At 45.3% G+C, this 25,978-nt stretch overlaps 1 protein-coding gene and 1 long non-coding RNA gene across 2 annotated transcripts in view; one reads left to right on the forward strand and one right to left on the reverse strand.

Moving 5' to 3' along the window:
- Positions 1-25,978, reverse strand: part of LOC119185878 (transcriptional activator Myb-like) — a 211,334-nt gene that overhangs the window by 52,487 nt on the left and 132,869 nt on the right. The gene's annotated exons all lie outside the window — the stretch shown is intronic.
- Positions 934-2,668, forward strand: LOC119180069 (uncharacterized). Its single transcript, XR_005110955.2, has 2 exons — positions 934-1,499; positions 2,479-2,668. It is a non-coding gene; the product is annotated as an uncharacterized LOC119180069 (long non-coding RNA).

Raw genomic sequence — 25,978 nt, forward strand, 5'->3', positions numbered from 1 at the left:
CTTCGGATTGCATTGAATATATATTAACGGAATAACGCGAAAGAGCTAGTTTCGCAGAAATTACGGCGTCGGCGTCGGTGTGTGCGTGTGAGTCGTTGATGATCATCTTGTGCATGACTGAAAAATCGTGAAATGGAAATAAAATCAATAATAAAAATTTTGCGGTCCTGGTCTAATGTGGTTCCGGAGTGCTTTTATTTACTCAGCACTATAAGACAGCACTCATGATCGAAAATAAAAACAACACACACACACACACACACACACACACACACACACACACACACACACACACACACACACACACACACACACACACACACACACACACACACACACACACACACACGCACGCACGCACACACGCACGCACGCACGCACACGCACGCACGCACGCGCACTATCGCCAATTCAGTCGCTAGCCTGCTTTCTATTTTCTCGATAGAAACGTAACCATGCCCTAAATAGCCAAAGTTCAAGCACCCCTCCGACTCCCATTTGCATCTGTATACCTTGAATTTTCACTCACGCCCAGCGCTGCTTTATCACCCACAACCAATGACTACGTCGCCACTAGAGTTTCTCTGAGGCAAACTTTTGAAACTTTAAAACTGCCATTTCAGGTTCAGCATGAACTACAAGTAGCCAATGCATGACCACAAGGTGCCACAGATAGAGTTCGTCAAATGAACTACTTGCACAGGGCACTACGTTTGTTCACTACGTCTGTGCTCAGAGGGGTATCGCAAAGTTCATCCGTTCTACAATATAAGTCATTCATGGGTACTTGGAAACAGTCATCGTAGTTTGTAAAATTTCTCATCGCCCATGCGCCAGAAATCCGAGTAACTATAGGTCTCTACTCAGAACTGAGATCAAGAGCAACATTAGTTTCTTGCAACCGTGACAGATCGAGCACTCCGTCTACGAAGAAAGCAGAAAAAGCACTCGAGAGGCAAGGTTCTCGAGATCGTACGATCTGGACATCTTGCGTCAAGCACGTCTGCATAAGTAGAAAGATGCAGATTAAGACTACATGTTGGATACTATATTGACGTGCTGAGCAAGCTTTGTCGAAGGAACATTCCTTGCCCTATTGAGAACAGAACCTCTTCAAGTTGGCCTCGAATGGATGGGAGCAGCAGTCAGTGTCGTGCAACCTCTCATGTGCAGTGCAGCTGCACTGACGCTCTACGTTGTTATCCTTCGTTATCTTTTCAAGGTCAGCGCGCTTTCTCACATCGAATGTCTCCCCATATAAGCGGTAGTGAAACGTGCTCTTTCACCTCAACGTGAGCCATCCGTGCTGTAAGACGCTTTTCTTTCCACGCACCAGCGATCACTCGCAAAGCGAAACCATGGACGCCTACATCCTGGGTGACAGCCAGCAACTCAGCGAAATCTGTGCAAACTTGGGCCTCTAGTCAACATTGTGTTTCAAGCAATGCTTTTTTTTTCTTCCATTCACGATCATGACATGACCATCCCGAAATCATCACGTAAGTTCAAGGATTGGTACTTAGTTTCCCAAGTGTCTTCACTCACGGTTACATACGTAATGAAGAATCATTGACGAAGTTAAATATGTTTATTCTCTAATAGATAGATGCACCACTTCGCAATTATTTTATTGATTCGTTCAACCATTGTTATGTCGTTAACATTTATAGGTTGAATAGACATCCCCATTACTTATCATTACCTGAGGAACGGGATCAGCTCGTGCGAGACAAAATTAGTTGGATGCGAAAGGCTGGGTCCATGTAGATTTGACTCTCTTGAACGTCCATTAGAACTATTTCGGGGGTGATGCGCCACGAGTTCGATTCCTTTATTGCTATTCGTTTTGCAAGATAGCGTTGAGTGGGACAATTTCTGATGTTTACAAGTTATTTATGTAAAACTGCTTTTTAATGTTAAAGTAATTATTTGAATTTATGTTTGGTAGAACTCTATTGATACTTGAGTCATTTGAATTTGTTTCGAAACTATAATGATATTACTAATAAATGAAGTATATGGGCCATCCGATCACGAACTTATCTATATGTATTCGTTGTCTGCATGTTTTTTGAGCTCAACATGTTTAAAATACAAATAGGCAAAGCTGCGCAATTCGACTTTGTTATTATTATTTGGATTGCAGGTATCTTGTAACATTGGGGATTTAGATCAAACCAAAACACAGGATACGAGTGAACCTTGCGTGTTGCCTACGATTCCATATAAAGCTAACGATTGTCACGAATCATCATCTGACTAAAAAAAAGGTAATAAATGTAGAAACTGTGTGAGTGAAACGAACTAGTTTTGTTATTTGTTAAAAGCCATGAAGGATGACAAGCAGTTTAACATGCGACCGCAGAACAGTAACCTTACTTTTTTTACTTTTATTCGAGTAGTTCACTTGTTTTTACAATGTATATGGCCAAATAATAACGTTATTCTTGTTTTGTTTTTGTGACATGACCATTTCAGGAACAACGACCACTGTACGTTCAATATGATTCCATTAGAAAAGCACTGGACATTGTACACCACATTGAAAACAAGGCTTTGAAGACGAAGATGTACCGAAATATCCTGACAGAAACGTGCAGATGTCCGGAAGCAATCAGAAGAAAACAGGCCATTACAGAGCTAAATAAACAATTTTGAAAAAAGTAAATGTTATTGATTTCACCCAAAGATGCGAATTTGGTAACATCGAGTTACAGTGACAAACTCCTGGTCTCTTGATTACGATATCACATGTCTGGTCCTCTCAGACAGTTTAGTGTTCCTTCATAATTCGCAGTGTAAATATATTGCACATGCGCAATCAAACTCGTAGGTACACCGCAAAGACGTCATTTCGCTAGATAAGCGACTGACCACGGAACACCTTTCCTTTCCTTTATATGCTACCTCTGTCAGATGACAGGCCTGTTGTCTTACATCACATCAGCGAACAGCAAAGAATAGAGACGTGCGTTGTGACCAGAAGGAGACATAGTTTGGTGAAACGTAGCTGGCAGTGAATCATTAGCAGTCTAAAAAGTTCCGAGGTGCTATAAATCTTTTACATAATTCTCAAGTGCGCTCCCTCACGCTTTGCATTAATCTAAGTAAAGGCGGAAGTTGTTGTGCGCCGCGTGGAAAGGACGTCCTGATTGCATGTGCCAGGGCTTGTACGTGCTTACACAAAGAGATATCAGTCTACGTTTTCTACAGTATACGCTGGCAAGCTGTGGTTGAACACACTGTTTGCACAAGTGACTAGCAGCAATTAGCTGAGCTAGCTGCGTTGCAGAAAAGCTATAGACTTAGGATTATTCCGTTCATGCCGTACCAAAAATTTAAAAAAAGTGTGCGGTTTCACATTGCAGAAGAGCAATGCAATAGAATGCTGCGTTCGGAAAGCAAGTTCCTATTCTTTTAAACCGTCTTTCTAATGCTCATATCTGTTCCGCTGAATACGCGTAGTATGTTCGAACCCTTACAAGAACAAAAGAGTAGTCGTGGTTTTATTTGTGTGTGCACATTTTTAAGTAGAACATAACCAACAAATACTCTCTGTAATGTGGAAATCGATGCAGTCGAGTTCTGCAAGAGAAGGGTGGAAAATGAAAGACTTACAAGTTAATATACAGCGAAAGCTTGGAAACATTCAGTAGGCGTTATGGCTTAGTGCTTTTTGTCAATAATCTCCAAGTCCAAAGTGCACTGATGTACCAGCGCAATACTGGCACCAACATTGTGTATAACTGCTATTTCAGCCCACATTACATTCCAAAATTAGTGCACAACCTACAATGGTTTCACTAAAACTTTTTAGGTGAAGTTAACATGAAAACGGCAAAACGAACATTTCTTTTTCTATTTCTCCCCATTTGTACTTCAGGTGTGGTCGATTGATTGATTGATTGATTGATATGTGGGGTTTAACGTCCTGAAACCACCATATGAATATGGGAGACGCCGTAATAGAGGGCTCCAGAAATTTCGACCACCTGGGGATCTTTAACGTGAACCCAAATCTGAGCACATGGGCCTACAGCATTTTCGCCTCCATTGAAATGCAGCTGCCGTAGCCTGGATTCGATCCCGCGACCTGCGGTTCAGCAGCCTTGGTCACTAGACCGCCACGGTGGGGCGTCTTTTAGGTGTGGCGCAGTGGACAGCGGGCCGGACTCAGGATGTGTGATTTCTCGCAATGCTCGCCCTCGTAAACTATCTTGCTCGTATACATTAGGTCAGTTGCTCGACTATTTCTCTTTTTTTTTTCATCGAAAGACGCGACACAGTCAGCAGCCCAGTATGTTCGAATTTAAACACTCTGTAGTTATCACGGATCACTACAATATGCACAACTAAGCATCCCGCTCTATCAGTGTTGATGCAGCAAAGTGGCCAACGCTTACTGTTAGTTTCTCGAAAATTGTACTCTTTTGTAAATAGTCAATCATAAGTACTGGTTTCATGTGATTAACTGAACAAAAATAGTTCCATTGTAAACAGAAGCTCTCTTTGGATCACCGAAACCATCCTCATGAAACGTGAAAAAAAAAAGGAAATGACGCAGACACAAATATATGCGGGCGCCCCATTGGACTTCTTTTTAATAATCATACACTGTACGTTCTACCTAATGCCAGCAGCTACGAAAGTTTTGCGCCAGCAAAAGATAATGCGCAGGTATTTTCTACGTGACCCTGTCCACCGCGTCTTCAAATTCGCCGCAATACATCAGCCTAATAATAAACACAACGCCAGTGCAGAGCACTGATTAAGGATATGCTAACTGATGCCCAGCATCTCTGTGCCAGAAAAAAAAAAGAAGTGACAGCTCTCTTACAAAAATCCCATGATGTTGCGTAATCATAACGTCAATGCTGTAGATGCTGGAAATTCAACGCTTTGTCTCGGTATATTGGTCGCTATAGCATTCTGAAGAAGCCATAACGACTGCCGTAGAGTTTATCATGCGCGCTGAGTTGAAATGTCATAAAGGTGTTAGAAAACCTATAGAAAGAACAAACATTTGCAGCAATTCAGTGTAGCATTGCAGCGTTTAAAACAATTTGACATAAATAAACTTCTTTACAACGTGTAAGATTCTGTATTTTTCATACAACTGTCACTTTTTTATTGCTTTGTATTACTTTGACATCTCAGATTTATTGCGACGATTCATTTCAAATGAAAGAAACTGCTATGATGTATTAAATGCTAAGCATTTTTTTAGCAAACATCAGTGACTTAGAGCGTATATATCTACAGCCGCTTACGTTTGGGTGCTCTCGGGGTCTACGCCCTTAACTTGGCGTGAACCAAAATTAGCATGGAAGGGTAAGGTGTTTTGACGAATATGGTGAACTGGTCAAGACATGAGTAATGTCTTATTCCCGTCGCGTACGTCGTCAAAAACTTCCCGCCAGACAGTGGCACATGCCCAATGGCGGGTATGTGCCGTTGGTATGCGGGTATGTGCCACAGGTGATTGAAACTTAGTATCTACCCAGGTACGACGAGAACACACGTGGACAAGTTTAACGCATGGTTAAGAAATACCCGACATCGGTATATCGTCCACTCGACGAATGCAAAGAATAAATGTCAGAGTCCGAAATGGAATCGAACCCAAGAATTCTGCGTGACAATGAAGCAGTTTACCACGGAGCTATGCCAGCTCTCGGAACTACTTTTCAAATAGACGCTAATCTTCGTGAAACGTAAATAGTGGTTGCAGTGCTGCAAACCCAATTTTTTAAACATTGCATATTTACTCCTTTGATACAGCCGTCGCGTCGTTTTAACCTCAAATGTGGTTAGTTGCCATGCGCTGAAGTTGATTTATGTAGCAGTGCACACGGGCAGCATCCTCGAGAGCATCAGTGCTTCTTATCAGCTTCCGGTGTTGCTAATACGCATATTCCAGTTGGCATCGTTGTGCAAGTGCAAACAACTGGTTATATGAACATTTACAACTCTTCAACGTATGTCTGCGTGTGCAATATTTGTACATACATTTAGCGTCATGCAATGACATGTCGCTCAATAAAAAAAATTCAGAACGGTCACCTTCCCTCCATGTGCTTTGCACACGTCGATTCCCAGGTACGTGGGATCTGCCGCATTTTTGTCTACAAGTGTAATGCGCATCTCGTGTATTTTTTTTAATATATGTGCTCGTTTGCAAGCGTACTTCTGAGCAAAAATTTAGTGTGGCACTTTGCTTGTTTGAAAAACATCGTTGTTTTTCTGCTTTTGTTCACTTTCAATTTTTCTTACTGTATAATGGCAATGGTTACGGTATATATGCCCTGCTCTTGTGATATATGTGCATGTTATTTTGTCTCATAATCTCTACTGTGCGTTTAACTACGATCATGTCACGCATTCCGTTTTTTTTTCTGTCTTCCAAGCCTTGCCGGTCAAGCCACCATTTGGCGGTGGCAGGCCTAGCCATATGCACGAATTTTTTTTGAAGCCATAAAAGGTATTATTATTATTATTATTATTATTATCATTATTATTATTATTATTATTATTATTATTAAGGTATACAGGCGCGTTGCAACCAATGAAAAAAAAATTATTAGAGCTCGCACTTGCATTTTAAGCCCCAGGGAAGTGCAGAGCTGGCCATACTTCATTGCTTATCTTTCTTTTCTGCTCTATTTCTTTTTATTTTTCCAGTTTATTAGTGTCTTTTGTTTAATTTGTTTTTATCATCATCAAGAAGCTTAAAGAACAAGGGGAAGAGGACTTTCCTATGGAGCGAGCGTGCACTCAAACGGCTATGCTTTGGGGGCTACAACTAGTTTCGCCTGCGTTACGCCAAGCTACAACCACGCAGGACGACGACAGCACATACGACGGCGTAGGCCGCTTGAGTGTTGCGTACTTCACGGAATCTCAAAGCGCATCGTTGCAGAAAAGAAAAATGCACGCAAGCGGTGTGACGATCATTGCCGAGGTAGAGTACTACATCGAAAATGCCGGCAGATCATGAGAAATCCGGGGAATCGATCTCATGCGAAGCAGCGAAGGAGTATGCGGGATTCGCTGCATTTCTTTTTGTTGGTTCGGTCCAAGTATTACGAGGTGTAAAAGTTAACGTACAAGCCGAGTGTTACATGAACTATTCTTTAACAGTTTTTTAAGTCACGCTCATTTCTCTTGCCACGAATAATTTCCTCATTCTTTTTCTCTGTTTCTCAATCAAACATTTTCTCAGTCAAATTTCTCAATCTGTCAGGCCAAACGATACACCGTCGGGGTTAGCAGGTACAAAATTCTTACTTCATTTTTTCTTTTTTTTTTTGCGTGAACACATTTTTAGTCGGTTTAGCCTCCATATCAAGTTTGAGAACTCTTCATGTTATGGAATGATTAGTACAAAGCCAGGAGCCGACACAAACTTTTGGCAAATCATGCACTTGCTACCTTATTTTGACTAAAGCGTAGCAGCCTACACATCGGAGATATACTGTTTAGTACGTGAGCAGGTCTGGGCATTATGGAAGATACGTGTATGCTCTTTTGGTATTTTGTATCTGTATCCTGATGCTTCGGCCAGGTTGTAGGAGTTTCTGTCTTTCGCCTACATCATACGAAGCGGCGTGCCTTTTAGATAAAAGGTACCCCTTTGTGGGCAAGTGATTGAGCTTGTTTAGCAGTTGAGGCAGTTTGATTTAAATGCGTGATACTGCGTAATAACGTCTCGACATTTATTCATCGCTCAGTAACTTCAAACGACCGCAGAGATTGACTTTTGTCTGTAACGCGGCTTAGCAGAGAGACACGTAAGGTGACACGTCCTCCACTCATGGCACCCGCAAAAAGATGAAAGACGAACTTCTTTGAATCGCTCTCACCAATCATGCACCGTGGACATTGCGGCATACTCACAAAGCACCAGATTAAGCCGCAACATCGACAATGTTCACGCGCTGAACGAGATAAGGAGATGGAGCACTCGCCGCCCTGTCGAGAATAGACGCTGACATTCGGTTTTTGAAGTGCATACGTGAGAAGAAAAAGAAAGACAAAAAAGTGGAACGATCTATTTCATGCAACATAGACATTCCCTGTCAACAGTTCAGTTTCGCTGATGACCTGCATGTGTTGGCGTTATTTTTTCTCATTTCAAGAGCAGCAACGCATGGTCCCGCCTCAGGGATCATGTAAGCAACAGAGAATCGATTGACTTAATTGATTGATTGATATGTGACGCTTAAAGGCGTCCTAAAACACTTTTTCTGAGTAAACATGGAAATAATTCAGTAGAAAGCGCATTGCCTCTCAAATTGAACGCTGCAAAAATTTTAAGAATGCGTCCAGTGCGAGCGGAGTTACAAATATATGTCACACGCTGCAATCACATTCTCCCTTCTGTTCTCCCAAGGAAAGCGCTGGAAACTTAGCAGGGAGAAATGGGAGAGGCAAACAGAAAACGTCACTCGCGCCTCGAAGCATTGAGGATTTTTTTTTCCTTCGAATTCGCAGCTTTTTTAGTGCGATCGTGCGTGCACGCGTGGACAAGTGACAGCCTCTCGCGGCGACCTCTGTAACAACCGAGCACACCATGTTCAAATCAGCCAATGGCTGATAGATGGGTCGTTGACGTGTGATTTTTGGGCATATAACGCAATCGGTCAAGAGAATAGAAATTAATTTTAGCTGACATTTATAATTTATTGTGAATTACCGGTCATTTGCTGTGCTATAATGTTTGGCTCGCGTGTTGTCGGGAGCCTCTACTACCGATCAGCAGCGTTTTCTGACCATGCTCAAAAAGTGTTGCAAGGCCCCTTTACCATCCCAAAACCACCATTAGATTATGAGCCACGCCGTAGTGAAGGGCTCCAGAAATCTCGACCACCGGGGGTTCTTTAACGTGCACCCATATCTGAGCCCATGGGCGTGCATCATTTTCGCCTCCACATAAAATGCAACCAGCGCAGCCGGGATTCAATCCCGTGACCCGAGGGTCAGCAGCTGAGAACCTTAGCCACTAGACCACCGCTGCGGGGCGGCAAACAATCGAGCATTTAACCATGAAGCCAGCAGTCTGGGCTGTTTACGTCACTGTCTTTATACGCCCAAGCGATTACCGCTCGCCTAGACACGCCATGGAGCTCCACGTTAAAGGCATCGACCAGGCTTGGGATATTCTCGCTAACTTGAGCATGTAAACTATATGGCCACCGTCACCTGTCACGACCCTTCGTAAGGCAGCCTGGACACTTGCTTTCCTCCTCTTCACACGGCCTTGACTACTCAACATCATCGCGTAAGTACAAGATGGGCGTTACTGTTTTCCACATGTCGTGGCTCATTTTCATCGATAAAGAAGCAGTGGCCAAGTTACTCACATTTTCTTTCATAATCGATTGATAAGTTTGCTGCTTGTGATTACCTTGCCCTAAGGGCTTGAAGTTTGAAGCGACACTCTTGTTTTCAACAACGGCTTAAAATGAGGCGTAAACAAAGACGCTGGGAGTCTGAGATAACTTGGTCAGACGAATCGCGGCAGCTGAGCCTAAATCATCTGAAGATTTCATATTACAGTACACAATGTAATTTTGAGTATATGTGCTTAAGCCCAAGAGATCCGCTAAAATTCAGCGTCGGTTCAGTGTACCTCTTCCACTCGCTCCTGCATGTGGAAGAGGCAGCGTTGAGCCCCTACTTCTGGATATCCTTAAAGGACCACTTAACAGGCTCTGAAACGCGCACGAAAAGCTCGCACATTCTTCCTGCGCGTGACCAACCTATATATACGCGCAGTGACCTCAGCTCGGCGATCAGCGACGTGACTCGGCACGCAGCTCGTCGATTGGTCTAAACCAGGTTTGAACAAACAGTATTGAAGTCAATGTGACCGATTGCCGAGGTGACGTCACTGCGCGTGGTAGAAGGTTGGTCAGGCGTTCGAAAGATGCGCGACATTTCCTTGCGAGTTTCGGAGCCTGTTGACTGGCCCTTCAATCACCCATGTCGACGAATGGAACCACCCCAGCACCCAATACAACCAGCCCCCGACCGCAGTTCACGGAAGATTTTTATGCAAAGCATTTCTTAGCGAACTTCGGCGACTTTGAGCGTATCTATCTATCGAACCGCCTACGACAATTAGCTCTCCTGGCCGTTTCGATAATGCCATCGATACCAAACTTGGTATGGCATAGCATGACTGTATGAAGGACATATTTGCCTAGTCATAACATGAGATTCATGACATGTATGACATGAATGTCATTATTTACATTTCATGGTACTGCAGCTCTTGCGGTAGTTTTGTTCACATGACATGTTGCAGAACTGGTGTGGTATGGCATGATTGCATGGCAAACACAAGCGACAGACCCCAACATGAAAATCATGACATGCGTGTCATGTAACAACATTACTACATGCCACGCTCATGATGCGCCGGTGGCCGTTTTGCTACCTTCAGCTATACTAAACTTGGTATTACGGGACGTGACTGAATGATGAAGGTAGGGTACTACTGCAAGCATGATAATCATGAGATGCGTGCCATGTAACAACATGACTACATGCTACGCCCATAATGCCCTCGCGGTAGTTTCGCTAGCTTCACATGTACCAAACTCGGTATAACGTGACACGAACGAACGAAATAAGTAAATGACACGTCCAAACACGATAATCACGAACGCCGTGCGTCTCATGTAACACGACTACATGACACGCTGATGATGTGCTCACTGCCGTTTCGCTATCTTCAAATATGTCAAATTTGGTATTACGTGACGCCAATGAATGAGGAAGGTATGTGATTGGTACATACATGATAATCATAAGATGAATGTTATGTAAGACATGACTACATGCCACAGTCAAGGCGGCAATACATTTCGACGTGACGCGGTGCGCGTGCTCGCTGGCGTTCATTTGGTCGCGTCACGTCGTCGTTGCCACGCCAGGCGCCGGTGCCATATACTCGTAGGGACGCGCCGCGCTGCGTTGTTTTGACGCATGCGCGTTTCAGCGCGTCCGGCGTCCCTCCGTCACGAAAAGAGGCAGACGCAGTGTTGTCTGGCTAACGCATCGGCACGAAATGCAGCATGTCGCCTTTCGCGGCGATTGCCGTCGGTCCGCGCCGACGGACGCTGGTAGCGCCTGGCGTCAGACTATAGAATGCTCGCGTTTTGCTAACGTACCATCGCTGTGCCCAGTTGCGCGCGCGTCAACGCCACAAAGGAGTATATTGGGCCCTTTATGATGCGCTCGTGGCCACTTTGCTAGCTCCACATGTACCGAATTTGGTGTTACGTGACGTTGTTGGTTGGCGAGATATATGACTGGTGCAAAAATGATACTCCTGACACGCGTGTCATGTAAGAACATGACAACATACCATGCTCACAGCATGATCTTGGTCGTTTCGCTAGGTTCACACATATTAAATTTTGTATGACGTGACGTGAATAGATGACGAAGGTAAACGACACATCCAAACATGATAATCATGACACGGAAGTCATGTACGGCATCACTTACCTCTACCTCGTATCATTGTGCTGATTTTAGAGTGACACATCAACATTTCTAATTCGTGCTTCGCATATCATCGATTCCCGCTGTACGTGGGATCTGCCAATTTTCGGTGAGTGAGCTTTCACCGACAAAGAGACGCTAACCCCAATGACGAGCTCACAGTGCTCGCGGCGCCCGACGCTGGCGTGGCGGCGGCGACAACTGCTGCTCCTCGCCACGACGCTGGTGCCACCCTACTCCATCTGGCTCGCCCACGTTGAGCCTTACCTTCAGAAATCGCAGCCTTGTTAACCATGGAAGCGGTCGCAGTCGAAGGAACTGAAATCACCCATGAACACGCCACCCTCGAAGCCAGATGGATCTCTAGCCACTGAGACAAGCAACGAAATCACGTATCGAACGCTCCGGCATCGCCAACTCACCAGGGAAGCGCGTCCGATACCCCGACGCCGAAAAGATCTGCTCAGTGTCTCCCGCGCAAACCCAGGCAACCGCGTCTGCCAGATGATTACGTCAGACTTGTGATCAGCCCAAGGGATGGCCTAAACCTCTTTAAAGTGGGAGTAGCTTAAGTGCGCGATACTATTCTACGCGAAGTGGATCTGCATGCAACGCTACTCAAAGAGGACATTTACCGCACATGCGTTGAAGCTAATCTCCTCGTACCAAGCACACCTCATCTCTCCAATGCAGAAATATACAGTCCGATCTCCAAACTAGACGTGGAAACTGAAACCTATGATGTTCGAGCCTGCGTCACTTCCCACAAGAACACAGCAAAGGGAGTGATCCACAATATTCCCCCGTACGACTCTCCTGAAGCCATCTCAGCAAGTATTGTGAATGACCACAACCCCACGATATTATAAGCTCACTAATTGGGAGACAAACATGGTACTTATTATATTAGATGGCGACCAAGTCTCTTTCTCTTTTCATGTTTACTATCGAGGAGCCGAATACAAATGTTACCTACATAAGGAGCGCACCAAAGTCTGCGACAAATGCGGGGCAGTCAGCCACCGTCCAGATGTCAGCCCCAAACCGATTGCCATAATGTGCACGCTGTGCGGCACAGCCAACCGTGCTACTGCTCATCCATGCACCCTTAGGTGTCTTCTGTGCGGTCAAGCCCACCACACAGGTGACAAAACCTGTCCTCAACGCTACCAGACATATCACCTTTTCATTTATCGTCGTCAAGAAAAAGCTAAGCTCCAAGAACATCAGTACTTCTCAACCGCGATTTCTACGAAAGATGTTCATCCAGAATGCCAGGAGGTTAAGCCTAGGTACACCCGCTCCCGCAGTTCCAGTCCGACCTCGAAGCATCGTGGCTCACGCAGCCGATCAAAGCAGCAGCGCAAGAATCAGTCCCAGGAGCTCCTATTGGGGTCTACGGCGCCTGAGGCTTCACATAGTCAGCCCCCCCCTCCCTTCGGGAGTGGCAACCCGGTCTCATCCTCGCCACCCCTACAGTAAGCTCGGCTAGCATTGCCTCCCAACCTGCTCTTATACATAATGCAGCGCCCACAGCTACACAGACGACCACACTTAATAAGGAAACCATGTTAAGTACTATCACGGTGGAGCCGCGTTCGCTCCGCACGTTAGTACATGAACTTCGAGTTGAAAACACTGCTCTCCGAAAGCAACTTACCCAGCAACCTCCGTCCTCTTCTTTGCTTCACTCTGCTGACCTCCACGCAATCTCTGCTACACCCTTATAACAGACCCGGCATATCCTACGTCGTTGGGCAACAGCGTTGGCAGAGACACCAATCCTGACCTCACTTTCACTGCGAAAATTACGCATGCAGAGTGGTCCAACGTTCATGAACATCTAGGCAGCGACCACTATATAATACAAACGATCGTCAAGGCTGGCCCGCAGCGAACGAAATCCAAACAGTCTGCCCTAGTTGACTGGGGTGTCTTCCGCGAATTGCGGGCATCGGCCTCTCCAGAATCTCCCACCTCGATCGACCAATGGACAGCTTTCTTACTACGATACATTAAGCGTGCTACTAAGACTCCCCCACAAGACGCCGTAAGCGACACGGTAGACACCAAGCTGCTGCACATGTGGGAGGCCCTCACTGGTCTGCGCAAGCGCTATAACTCCAACAAATTGAACCGCTCATTACGCAAACCCATTGCTATATTAGCACGTCAAATTGAAGATTATGCTCTTCATCTCTCCCGCTAAAATTGGCATCAGCTTTGCAACGTTATAGAATGCTTACTTAACGTGCCCAAAACATGCAACAGTCTTCGCCATATGATAGACCCAACATTGACAAAGACTGCTCAGCGCCACTCCTTAATCATAGCTCTGCACAATTATCCAGGTGCGAATGAAGACCTTATCCAGGACTTATCTAGTCAGTTCATTTTCAGTGCTACTTCGTTTGATATCCCGTGCTACGATGGGGTGTATATTTCAGCCCTCGACTCCCAGATTACAAAAGCAGAAGTAAGGTCCGCAATTTCACAACTGAGACCCCACTCAGCGCCTTGCCCAGATAAAATTACAAATAAAATCTTACAAAACCTTGACAAAGAATCATTTGAAACGCTCACATCTTATTTGCAAAAGATTTGGGAGTCTGTAGAAATACTAACACTATGAAAAACCGCCTCAGTCATTCTGATACCTAAACCAGGCAAACCACTCCCTATCGAGAACCTTCAGCCGATATCTCTCACATCTTTTGTCGGCAAGGTACTCGAGTACGTTATTCACACTCGACTACAAAGGTTCATAGAAGAGCATGCCCTCTACCCGCATACAATATTAGGATTCCGCCCTAAACGTTTGACACAAGACCTAATGCTGCAATTGAAGAGGCTCTCGGTACGGGACACATGCTATTCTGGGGCTAGACCTCACCAAGGCATTTGACAAAGTGCTACATTCATCCATCCTGAGTAGGGTGCAGACAAGTTGGAAGTCGTGCGCTCTGGACTGACGAAGTTCGTCATGGCTTAGCGTGATGACGTGCTGACTCAGAGGGCAATGATAAATAGCTTTTTTTTTTCCTTTGAGGACGAGTAACGCGTAGGCATACGTTGATTAGTCGTCGTGTTGGTTGAGCGAGAGCCGATGTTGGGCGACGCGAGATCGAGCGGTGGGTCTGTGGCGTCCCAGTTGTCAGGGGCCGTTGACGGCGTTGAAATTCTCGAGCACGCGTATGGAGCGGTAGGCGGATGGTTTACATGCGCAATGTTGAGGCATACACGGGGTGCTCCGCGTGGGGGGAGCAAGGGGGGCGGTCCTCGGGATTTCCTGTCGTCTTCGCAGCATCATGCACGTTCAGTCGTACATGCTGAGGCCAGTCGTACATGCTGACGTCTCACTTAACATACAGTAGAACCAAAAGACCAAAATAGAACAAACTAAAAATTAGATCGAGAAAGTTAGTGCACATCATACCGAGTTGCTTCATTTTATTTCATTGAAATCAAAAGTAAAATTTTATTCCGCAACAAAAACATGTTACCAGGAGGGCAGGTAAAAACCGTGAGAACAGCTCGAGTAGCCCGGACCCCCTATAGTACACAAGGTAGCACAGAAGACATGCTAGGAGGAGGTGCTACTAACATGCCGGAACTACATGGCTCTTTGAAATCAATGTTTAGTCAAACCTTTTTGAATCCATCCACTAATGCACAGTGTCATCATTGTCGTAGCTAATACAACGACAGAATACCACTATCCCAAATGTTATGGCCGTGTTTCCAAAATATCCGCTAGGTTTGTACAATAGTGGGCAATGTGCAGTGGGCTGAGGCCCGAGCTGTTTAGTCTCATCGGCCCAACTAACTTTCTTCGTGCGTATTCCCCTTCATGCCCCTTCGTGTATTTGCCTTTTCTGGAAATCCAGGCACTTACCCTTAATGACCAGTCAGTTAGCCTAATGAGGCGGGTTTTCCTGCCTACGTGCTACGTGCCCGGCCTATGCCCATTTCTTCTTGATTTCAACTATGATATCTTTAACCCTGGTTTGTCCCTTGACCCGCTCTTCTTTCTTCTTGTATCTTGATGTTAAACCTATCATTTCCTTACCATGGCTCGCTGCGTGGTTTTCACTTCAAGCTGAACCCTTTTTATGGCCCTACAGGTTTTGGCTCCGTGCCAAGTACCGGCAAGATGCAGCTATTTTATACCTTCCTCTTGCGGGTTAGTGGCAAACTACAATTTAAGATTCAAAAATGATTGCTGAATGTGATCTACCCCATCCTTATTCTTCTAGTTATTTTACTTTCATTACTTGGCCCTGCGGTTACTACCTGTTTCAAGAAGAGATATTCCTTCACAACTTCCAGCGTCTCTCCACTTATCGCAAAGTGCTGTTTTCTGCCGAGACTGCTGTATATTTCTTTAGTTTTGTGCATATTAATGTTCAAACCTCCTCTTCTGCTTTCTGTGTCAAGTTCAGGAATCATGAGCTGAAATTCGTCCCATGAGTTACTCCTCAATGTAATCTCATCAGCGAATCGCAGGTTATCAAGATACTCTACGTTAACTCTTATTCCTAACTCTTCCCAATCTAGGGCCCTGAAATCCTTCCTGTAAACATGCGGTAAACTGCGTTGGAGAGGGTGATGTGTCACTACCTTACACCCTCCTTATTGGGATTCTGTAACTTTGTTTATGGAGAACTATGGTGGCTGTGGATCCACGGTAGGTTTCTTTCAGTATTTTTTGTAGGGTTAGTCGATGCCTTAATTCCGTATTACCTGCATTACTACTGATGTATCGACTGAGTCATCAGCAGTAATGCTGATCAGTCTACTGTCTCAACTAATGTCTCGACTTCGTGTAGCCACAGTTAACTTCTTTACGTTTTGCCTCTACTGGCTTCAACACCAGCTAAGGAGAGCAAGTGTTTCAAGTAAACAATCAGCACCCCTCGATCAATGGAGCATACGGTGGCAGGTGGAAGAAAGTTCTGTTGTCTGGGAGAGAGACGGTATATGGCAGCGGTCAGGCGTGTTTTGTCAAATTAGAACCAAAAACTTTGTACTGTTCTGGCATTGAATATATCATTTCTTGAACCCTCAGTCATATTTACAACTCTCTCACAAGGCAATCACGAACGGGTTGTTCACATATTCAAAACCATCAGCGGAAACAGACTATTGACGGAAGCAGTACCTTGCCAAAAGGAAGTTACAATCCGCAGCTCGCGATGGCATATGTTTTCTGCGCGACACTTTTACTGAAACTCTACCCTACAATATACTACGAGTAGTGGCCTTGAATCTGCAAGAAGGTATTCTGCAAGGAGGTGCTCCAACAGCAGCGAGAATGTTTTTAAGCCCCAGCCTCCGAGAACATACGTGTCGAGAGCGAAATACTCTGCCAGCGCTGGGAAAACTTGGTGATCTTGTGCAGCTGGGGGCCGGTTCGCCTGAACGTGGAGATTGCCATATTTCCACATTTGTGATCATCGCACACAAAAGCAATCGTCAGTCGAAACCAATATCTGACGGCAATATCAACAAATGTGCGCGAAGGCTGAAAAGTATAAAACTGAAAGCGAGTGACCTGCTGTCGCGAGCCTCGTCCCTTTGACGGAGCTTCTCCGGCGTCCCCGCCACGGTGCTTCTCACCACCATGGTGCTTCTCACACCTATAATGTTGCTTCGATTAATTAAATTTGTGGATTGCTCAATCGGTGCATATTTAACAAGAACAATATTCCAGAAACGCGCACCACGAGGGCACCACGACGGCAGTGCGTCGTCTGCTTTGAGAGTATGTCGTGGCGGCACCTGGCGGTGTCACCGGTCCCTACGCGCCAATTTTCGGGCCCACACGTTCCCATAGGGGTGGTAACTGCAAGCAGGTCGTAAGTTTATAGGAGGAGGTTGTGGTGGAAACTACTGATTGGGCCACTAACCTTCTGATGACGATGATGATGACCTCAGATAAATGGCGCTCACCTACAGAAAGGATGGGCTATGATCCGGGCGGCAAGATACCTCAATAAAACTAAAACTAACCTGAAAATTTAGTTTGAAGATCAAACTGCTTTTATGTTGTCGATTTAACGCCCTCGTGCCGATGTTTCTCATCGTCGTCTTTAGCCGGTTTTTCTTTGCACGTGAACTGTTCGTCTTCTGATGTTTAGTGACGTGCACTTTTTCGAGGGACTCACTTAACGCTCGCACTGCACTAATCACACACCTACAGCATCAATCGCTTTAAAAGAAATTATTTAGAATACACGAGATATTCAGAACTTTTTGACATTCTCACTCTTAGGTCGTTTGTGATGATGGTCGCCACGGTGATGCACATCAGATACCACGTAGATGTCGCGTCTGCTGCGTTTGTAATGGAAATGCATTTTGATAGCTGTTTATATTATTACGTCTTATCGCGAAAGAAATCCTGCCTAAATAGCCAACAGACGGGAGGCTGCTTGCTTACCATCGCCATTACTATAATTCGCAAAGTACACTACTCTTTCTTGTCAACCAGGGCACCCCAAAAATAATAACCTAGATGGACACTTGCGCTCGATAAAAATGATTGGCTTGTGGGATAGAGGTACACGTATCTCGTCAACGATCGCATATTAATGTGAAGTGAACATTCACTTTTCAGTATGAAGAAATGTTGAGTTAAAGAGACGATGTACACAGACGTGCATTGCATTATAGTTCTCAACAATGGAGCATTAGCACAAAGTCGTGAGTGCGGTTACCCACAATCGTCATTCTGATTTACATTGAACTGCAACGAATAAGGACCTGTTCACTTCGTTTAATGCAAGAGTCTGGTTTCAAAACCAGACTGGTCTGGTTTCGAAACCAGACGAGGTGGGCTCGTCAGCTGCGCCATGGGTCCAGCGGGTAACACCGTTTGCGTTTACCGCACAGGTCTTTGTGGCAATCGGCCTCGTCGACGCCTGCGGCAATGCGACATGCCCTTTGCACACTGGAAGCTCCGGAAATCCAGGAGCCAGTGCGCATGCGCCGTCTGCCGGATGCTCACTGTATTTGGGAGCACCAGACCGAACAGCTGGGCCGAAAGATGGCGCCTTCATCATTTCTACCGAGGGACTCTTGGAACCTACGGCATCTCCGGGATCATCAACATCAGCCTTTCCATCGCCTATAAAGGACCACACCCTGCAACCGGCGCTTTGTGGGCCCGTCAGCTGCGCCATGGTCCAGCGGGTAACACCGTTTGCGTTTATCGCGCAGGTACGCCATTACGATTCTCTTTTTGCTAAGAAGACTAGCAATCGTTACCTGGTGCAGCTGCCGAGCACCCACTGCCTTGCGTTGTTATTGTGTGATTGTGTGCACGTTGTGCATGAGCTGTTGTTGCTGTCAGGCGACATAGAGGAAAACCCAGGTCCAACCACACGTAGCTCTACTACCCAGAGTGACCAGACGATGTATGCTTTGCTAACAACCTTAGAAGCCAGCCAAGCCACCATCCTGGCTGAACTGAAGGCTATCAATACTCGCCTGACTAGCACGGAACGAACCCTTGCCGATTTGGTTGCGCGGATTGCGCAGACGGAAGACCAGTGCAAATTGCTACCCGATATGCGGTCTGATGTAGACGTTCTACTCCGCTCATCCACCCAGACATCAGATAGCATCGCCGGCATTGAGGAAAGGTTGAATGACGCAGAGGATAGGTTGCGTCGCTGCAACCTTGTCTTCTATGGCATCAGTGAAGGCGAGTCTGAATCCTGGAGCGATAGCGAAAAACTGGTCACAGATATTTGCAATAAAAATTTGAAGATAGCACTCGAACCTAAAGATATTCACAGAGCACATCGTATCGGCAAAATTGCTCGTGACAAAAAACGCCCCATTATTGTTAATTTCTCTTCTTTTAAGACTAAAAATGATATTTTATCTAAGGCCTTCAAGCTCAAGGGCACAACAGTCAGTATCTCTGAGGATTTCTGTGCTGCCACTCGTTCAATACATCGCGAGCTCGTTCGTTTCGCCCGAGAACAGAAGGTTCCTTTCAAGCTGCGCTACAAAAAATTAATAATCGACAAGAAAACTTACTACTATGACACCACTGATAAGGCGGTTAAAGAAAGAACAGCACGGGAAAGCTAGCAAGAAGATAATATAACGGAGCCTTGTCTTTCCAAATCACACCCCTGCAACACACCGAAACGCGCGTCGCTACGCCCTAACGACGTCACATACTCGATTCTTTGCACTAACATTCGCAGTATAATTCCAAAGCGTGAAGAAGTATCCGCCGTCATTCAATCATGTGATTGTGATATTGTCGTTCTTAGCGAAACATGGCTTTCATCGCATATTTCTGACGCGGAAGTTGCTCCGTACATGCCTGGATTTGCCGTTTACCGCCGTGATCGTTTGCTAAGCCGAGGTGGTGGAGTTCTTATTGGAATAAAGAATTCGATTATTCACTTTAAAATAGAACACGAGAGCCCCTTAGAGATAATGTACGTAGCATGTCGAACGCTATCAGGACTTACCATAATTGGAGCGTGCTATCGCCCCCCACAACCAGACGCCGATTTTTGCAGGCTCCTTAACGACTCTCTCGACTTCATAAGCAAAAAGTATCCTCTAGCTAACCTAATAATATGCGGTGATTTCAACTACCCTACCATTGATTGGAGTGACCAATATCGTGTAACTATCGGTGAACCCGGCCAGTTCTTAAGCATCCTACAGGATTTTCAATTAACACAAATCATAACCCAAGCTACCAGACAGACCACAAATACCGCAAACATTCTTGACCTAATTCTAACGTCCGACCCGAGCGGTATCTAGTCAGTACATTACCTGAAGGAAATAAGTGATCATAAAGTTATCCTAGCGTTTTTTCACTCAGTATTTCAGACAGAAAAAACAGTAGCAAAACGAATAAGACTTTATGACAAGTGAAATTACGCAAAAATCACGGCTGAGCTACAAAGCTTCATCTTTTCTTTTGAAGAAGGTTTCCATGACCGCTCTGTAGATCACAACTGGAACTTGTTTTCGGAGAAAATTCAAGAATTAACTGATAAATATGTTCCAACAGTAAAAATTAAAAGCAAACAATCGGCACCATGGTTTTCTGGCTCAATTAGCAAAGAAATACGCAGAAAGAAGCGACTGTTTAGAAAAGCCAAAGCCAGAAACAGTCCATCCGCATGGCAGGCATATCAAGGCTCAGTAAAGAAGCTAACGAAAACAATTCGTATTGCCAAGCGAAATTTTTTTGAGACAACATTGCCTAATATGCTACAAACTAATCTAAAACAATTTTGGAAAGCTATAAACCCGTCTCCTGCCACCCCAATAAGATTGTATAACGATCAAAACGTAGAACTTAGTGATAGTGAGACAGCTGCAGTACTCAACGTGGCGTTCTCCTCGGTTTTCACGAAAGAAGCCAGCATGAGCACCCCCATTTCCTCGGATCTGGTCATTAATGATCAAATGCCCCCGATAATATTTACAGCTCAAGGAATAATGAACATAATTGATAAAATGAAACTATCATCTGCTACGGGACCGGACGGAATCAACTCTAAAATGCTGAAAAATTCCAAAGAACCAATTAGTGCCATGCTCGCTTTGCTATTTTCCCAATCATTAACGTCAGGCTGTATCCCCAATAAATGGAAGCTAGGTAAGATTGTTCTGACCTTTAAAAGCGGCAATGGGTCATCACCGTTGAACTATCGCCCCATTTCAATTACGTCCGTACCATCAAAAATATTGGAACATATAATTTTTTCGCACATCATTAATCACCTCGAACGCCATAACATTCTCTCCACATCGCAACAAGGTTTTCGCAAGGGGCTGTCCTGGGAAACGCAGCTTGCTTCATTTACACATGATTTGCACTTAAACCTTGACAGAAACATCCAAACAGACGTAATTTTCCTAGATTTTGAAAAGGCATTCGACAAGGTACCCCACCATCGCTTAATGTGCAAACTATCACTGCTGAATCTTGACCCATTTGCACTTAATTGGATCGAAAACTTCCTCCTGGAACGAAAGCAATTTGTGGAAATAAATAGCGCACAGTCTACCACAGCATTCGTCTGTCCGGTGTACCACAGGGTACAGTACTCGGGCCGTTGCTATTCTTAATTTATGTTAATGATCTACCTTCTGACATTTCTAATAACATTCGCCTATTTGCGGATGATTGTGTGTTATATACCAAAATTACATGTAAGCAAGACCAAATTAATCTACAATCTGATCTTTTTCGTATTGAAAATTGGTGTAAAACTTGGCAAATGTCCTTAAACGTACCAAAATGCAAACTAATGTCATTTTCCCGGCACGCATGCCCATTATTTCACAATTACACCCTTAAAGGCTTTTCATTACAATCCACAAAAGAGTACAAGTACTTAGGCGTCCATATCACCAACAATCTATCTTGGACAGTACACGTGTGCAAAGTAATCGCCAGCGCCAGTAGATCCCTCGGGTATCTGCAGCGCATGATGAAATTCGCTCCTTCAGACTTAAAATTGTTGGCCTATAAAACCCTTATTCGCCCGAAGCTGGAGTATGCGGCCGCTATATGGGACCCGCACCAACGTTACCTCATCGACAACATAGAAGCCATCCAAAACCGGGCTACTAGATTTGCTTTCTCTGATTTTTCTTCATACACTAGCGTCACAAATCTCAAGTCGCGTGCGTCCCTTCCTCCCCTCAACAACCGTCGGAAACTAGCAAGGCTGGCATTATTCCATAGGTTTCATTACTGATTATCACCAAACTCCTACGTCACGCCAAAATCGCATGTATACACTCGCACCAAAAACGAACATCAAGTTTCATACCCCCGCCCACGAACTAACACTTTCGCGCAATCCTTTTTTGTTCGGTCAGCCAAAGACTGGAACAATCTTCCCGCTCACGTGGTACAGACCAAAGACCTTGACCAGTTTAAATCGCTGCTTATCGCGCCCGGAATTGTGTAATATCCTCATGTCGTTTTCATGGTTGCCGTTTTTTTGACTTTCATTGTTGTCAGTGCAGGCGAAGTAATGGAGCGTTCCCTTCTAACATCATATTGTTTTCTGTTTTCACCAAATTTATGGCTACCTAGCTCATTGCCGTTGTTTGCATTCTGACTTGTATGTTTGCACCATTGTACTGCTGTAAAGCGCGGTTATCCAAGCTGTTTGGACTCTGATTGGTCCTAATGTAAACTACATGGCGTGTCCGGCCATGTAGTTTCTTTTATGCTTCTTCACTCATTTATTGTTGTAACGGGCTTGTATATAGTTATGTTGGTAGCACACCTCCCCCTCACCCCTACCCTCGTTTTTTGTTCTAGTCTGTCACTTGTACCACCCCTCATGTAATGCCTCCTTCTAGGAGGCCCTTGAGGTATGAAAATAAATAAATAAATAAATAAATAAAGTGTGTGAATCGATATGTGGGGTTTAACGTCCCAAAACTACTATATGATTATGAGAGACGCCGTAGTGGAGGGCTCCGGAAATTTAGACCACCTGGGGTTCTTTAACGTGCACCCAAATCTGAGCACACGGGCCTACAACATTTCCGCCTCCATCGGAAATGCAGCCGCCGCAGCCGGGATTCGAACCCGCGCCCTGCGGGAAAAGTGTGTGAAGATTAAGAGTACTTGATATTCAATTATGGGAGAGCCCAAAGCTACCCTTTAGGCTCTTGCAGCGCAAGCCCAATCAGTGCATGAGGAGCGCGCTACGCACCGTCATTGGAGACGGCGATGGCGATGATGATGATAATGATGATGATGATGATGATGACCTCTTATGAATGGCGCTCACCCACAGAGGGGGATGGGCCAAGAACCGGGCGGCAGGATACCTGGTTTAGAAAAAGTTTATTTACAGCATGTACAGAACACAAAGGCTTCATACCATTCCAGTAACAGGGCACATAATACCTGAATGAAACTAAAATGAAAATGAAGCCAATCTGATCGGCGATGGGTACCCACTGTTTGACCTTCAAATCTGTCTAACTTCTTCTGTTTCTCTAAATATTCAGTTGCTTTTGTCAATATACTTTCATAAAAGCAGAATGACAATAAATAACCAAAAGAAGATATGAATATATTCCTAGCGCTATATCTGTTTTTTAACCTTGCATACACATTATCAATAAAAAAATCTGACAAATATAGAAATGTACTTCTTTCATCTGCAAGATATAGTAAGTTGGAAAAAAATTGGCAGATCCCACGTACAGCGGCAATCGCTGATATGCGAAACATGAATGAGAAATGTTGATATGCCACTTTAAAATCAGCACTACGTTACGAGTTGGATGTAAATGATGCCGTACATGACTTCCGTGCCGTGATTATCATGTTCGGATGTGTCCTTTACCTTCATCATTTATTCACGTCACGTGATACCAAACTTAGTTTATGTGGAGCTAGTGAAATGGCTGCAAGCACGCTATGAGCGCGGTATGTTGTGATGTTCTTACATGGCACGCATGTCAGCATTATCATGCTTGCACCAGTCATATGCTTCGTCATCCATGGACGTCACCTAACACCAAATTTTGTATATGCGGAGCTAGCAAAACAGCCCCGAGCACGTCATGAAGGGCCCACTATATTCCAATGTAGCGTTGACGCGTGCGCACGCTGTGCACAGCGTCGCTACGCTAGCAGAACGCGCGCACTCTATAGTATGACGCGAGGCACGGCCCTACGGGAACCAGCGCGAAATGCTGAATTTCGCACCGATGCGTTACCTGGACAACACTGCCTCTCCCTCTTTTCGTGACGGAGGAATGCCGGACGCATTAAAACGCGCACGTGTCAAAGCAACGCCGACTAATTTTCATGGCCGAAAGGCTGCCGCAGTGTCGTCAGAGGTTGGGGGCCCAGTTGCCCAATTGAGCATGCTCAGTAAGACTTCTTAGGGGCGAAGCTCCTTATAGCGGCACCCGTTTGTCCCGCGTCCCGTTGTAGTACGTAACCAGTCTTACGCTTTGACCTGGAAACATTTTGACCTCCAAGGTGGTGCCGGTGAGAGATTCCTTCTGTGCGTTGTAGAACAACAAAAAATAGTGCTCAATGTACATGCCAATAGCTGATAATGGGGTATGAGAGACAGGAGCATTCGGCTTTTAGTTAACGTGCACGCTGCGATCCCCATTAGCAGCCATTGCATGCACATTGAGCACTATCTGAAGGGAAAGGGTTGCTACGTTATACCCGCTGGGTGTAACCACCTTAGTTTTAGAAAGGTTTAGCGAGCGTTGAGCCGCAGTGCCATGAATACAATGAACTAGTATATACCATGAATGAACTCGAGGTAGTTAAAGGTGGGAAGTAGGTACGAAGTGCAAGCCGTGAGAAAGTAAAAGCCGAATTCTCCTGTCTCTCATTTCCCATGCAGCCATTGGCATGTACATTGAGCTCTATCTGCCAGGAAAAGGTTGCTACGTTATACTCGCTGGGCGTAACCTCCTTGGTTTTTGAAAGGTTTAGCTAGTGTAGGGCCGCAGTGCCATGAATACAGTGAACTAGTATATACCATGAACTCGAGGTGGTTAAAGGTGGGAAGTAGGCCCGAAGCGCAAGCTGTTAGAAAGTGTGCGTGTGCCACCTCTCGTTTAGTCCTTGGAATGTCCGCTGGATGGCGGTGTTTCTATATGGGGAATATATGATGAAAAGATGCGAGATGGTGGTACTTGGAGTGTTGAATAGATGGACGAACGGACACACAGACAGATGCATGAATGGACGCATGAACGGACGCAGGGGTGGATGCATGGACGAACGCTGGAACGGACGCACGCACGGACGGGCGGATGGACGCATGGACGGTCACACAGACGTAAGGAAGCAAGAACGAATGGACGGACGAATGCTTCGCCCGACTCTCCATCATTCACTCCGTGGATATGCTGCCAATTTTTTTTCCACATCTTTTATTCGGCTCGATCTAGCCGCAGCAGCTGCGAAAGCGGGAGCGTTGGTTCTCCTAAAACGTGAACGAAACACAGGCTTTCCGCCGCGTTCGCGGCGTAACTGCGCTCCCACCCTCTGACGTCAATGCGGCAGCCTTTCGGCCTTGAAATTTAGTCGGCGTTGGTCAAAGCAACGCAGCCGGCGCGCGCCAGCGAGTATATGGTACGACCGGCAACAGGCGTGGCAACGACGGCGTAATACAACGAAATGAACGCCGGCGAGCACGCACACCGCGTCACGTCGAAATGTGTGCGCCTTGATTGTGGCTTGTAGTAATGTTCTCACATGACACGCATCTCTTGATTATCATATTTGCACCAGTCACAACCCTTCGTTATCCATTGACGTAACATAACACTGAATTCGGCATATGTGAAGCTAGCGAAACGGCCGTGAGCGCATCATGAGTGTGGCATGTAGTCATGTTGTTGCATGCACGCATGTCGTGATTATCGTGATTGGATGCGTCATTTACCTATGTCGTCCGTTCGC

This window comes from Rhipicephalus microplus, chromosome 7, assembly GCF_043290135.1.
Source record: "Rhipicephalus microplus isolate Deutch F79 chromosome 7, USDA_Rmic, whole genome shotgun sequence".
NCBI lineage: Eukaryota > Metazoa > Arthropoda > Arachnida > Ixodida > Ixodidae > Rhipicephalus > Rhipicephalus microplus.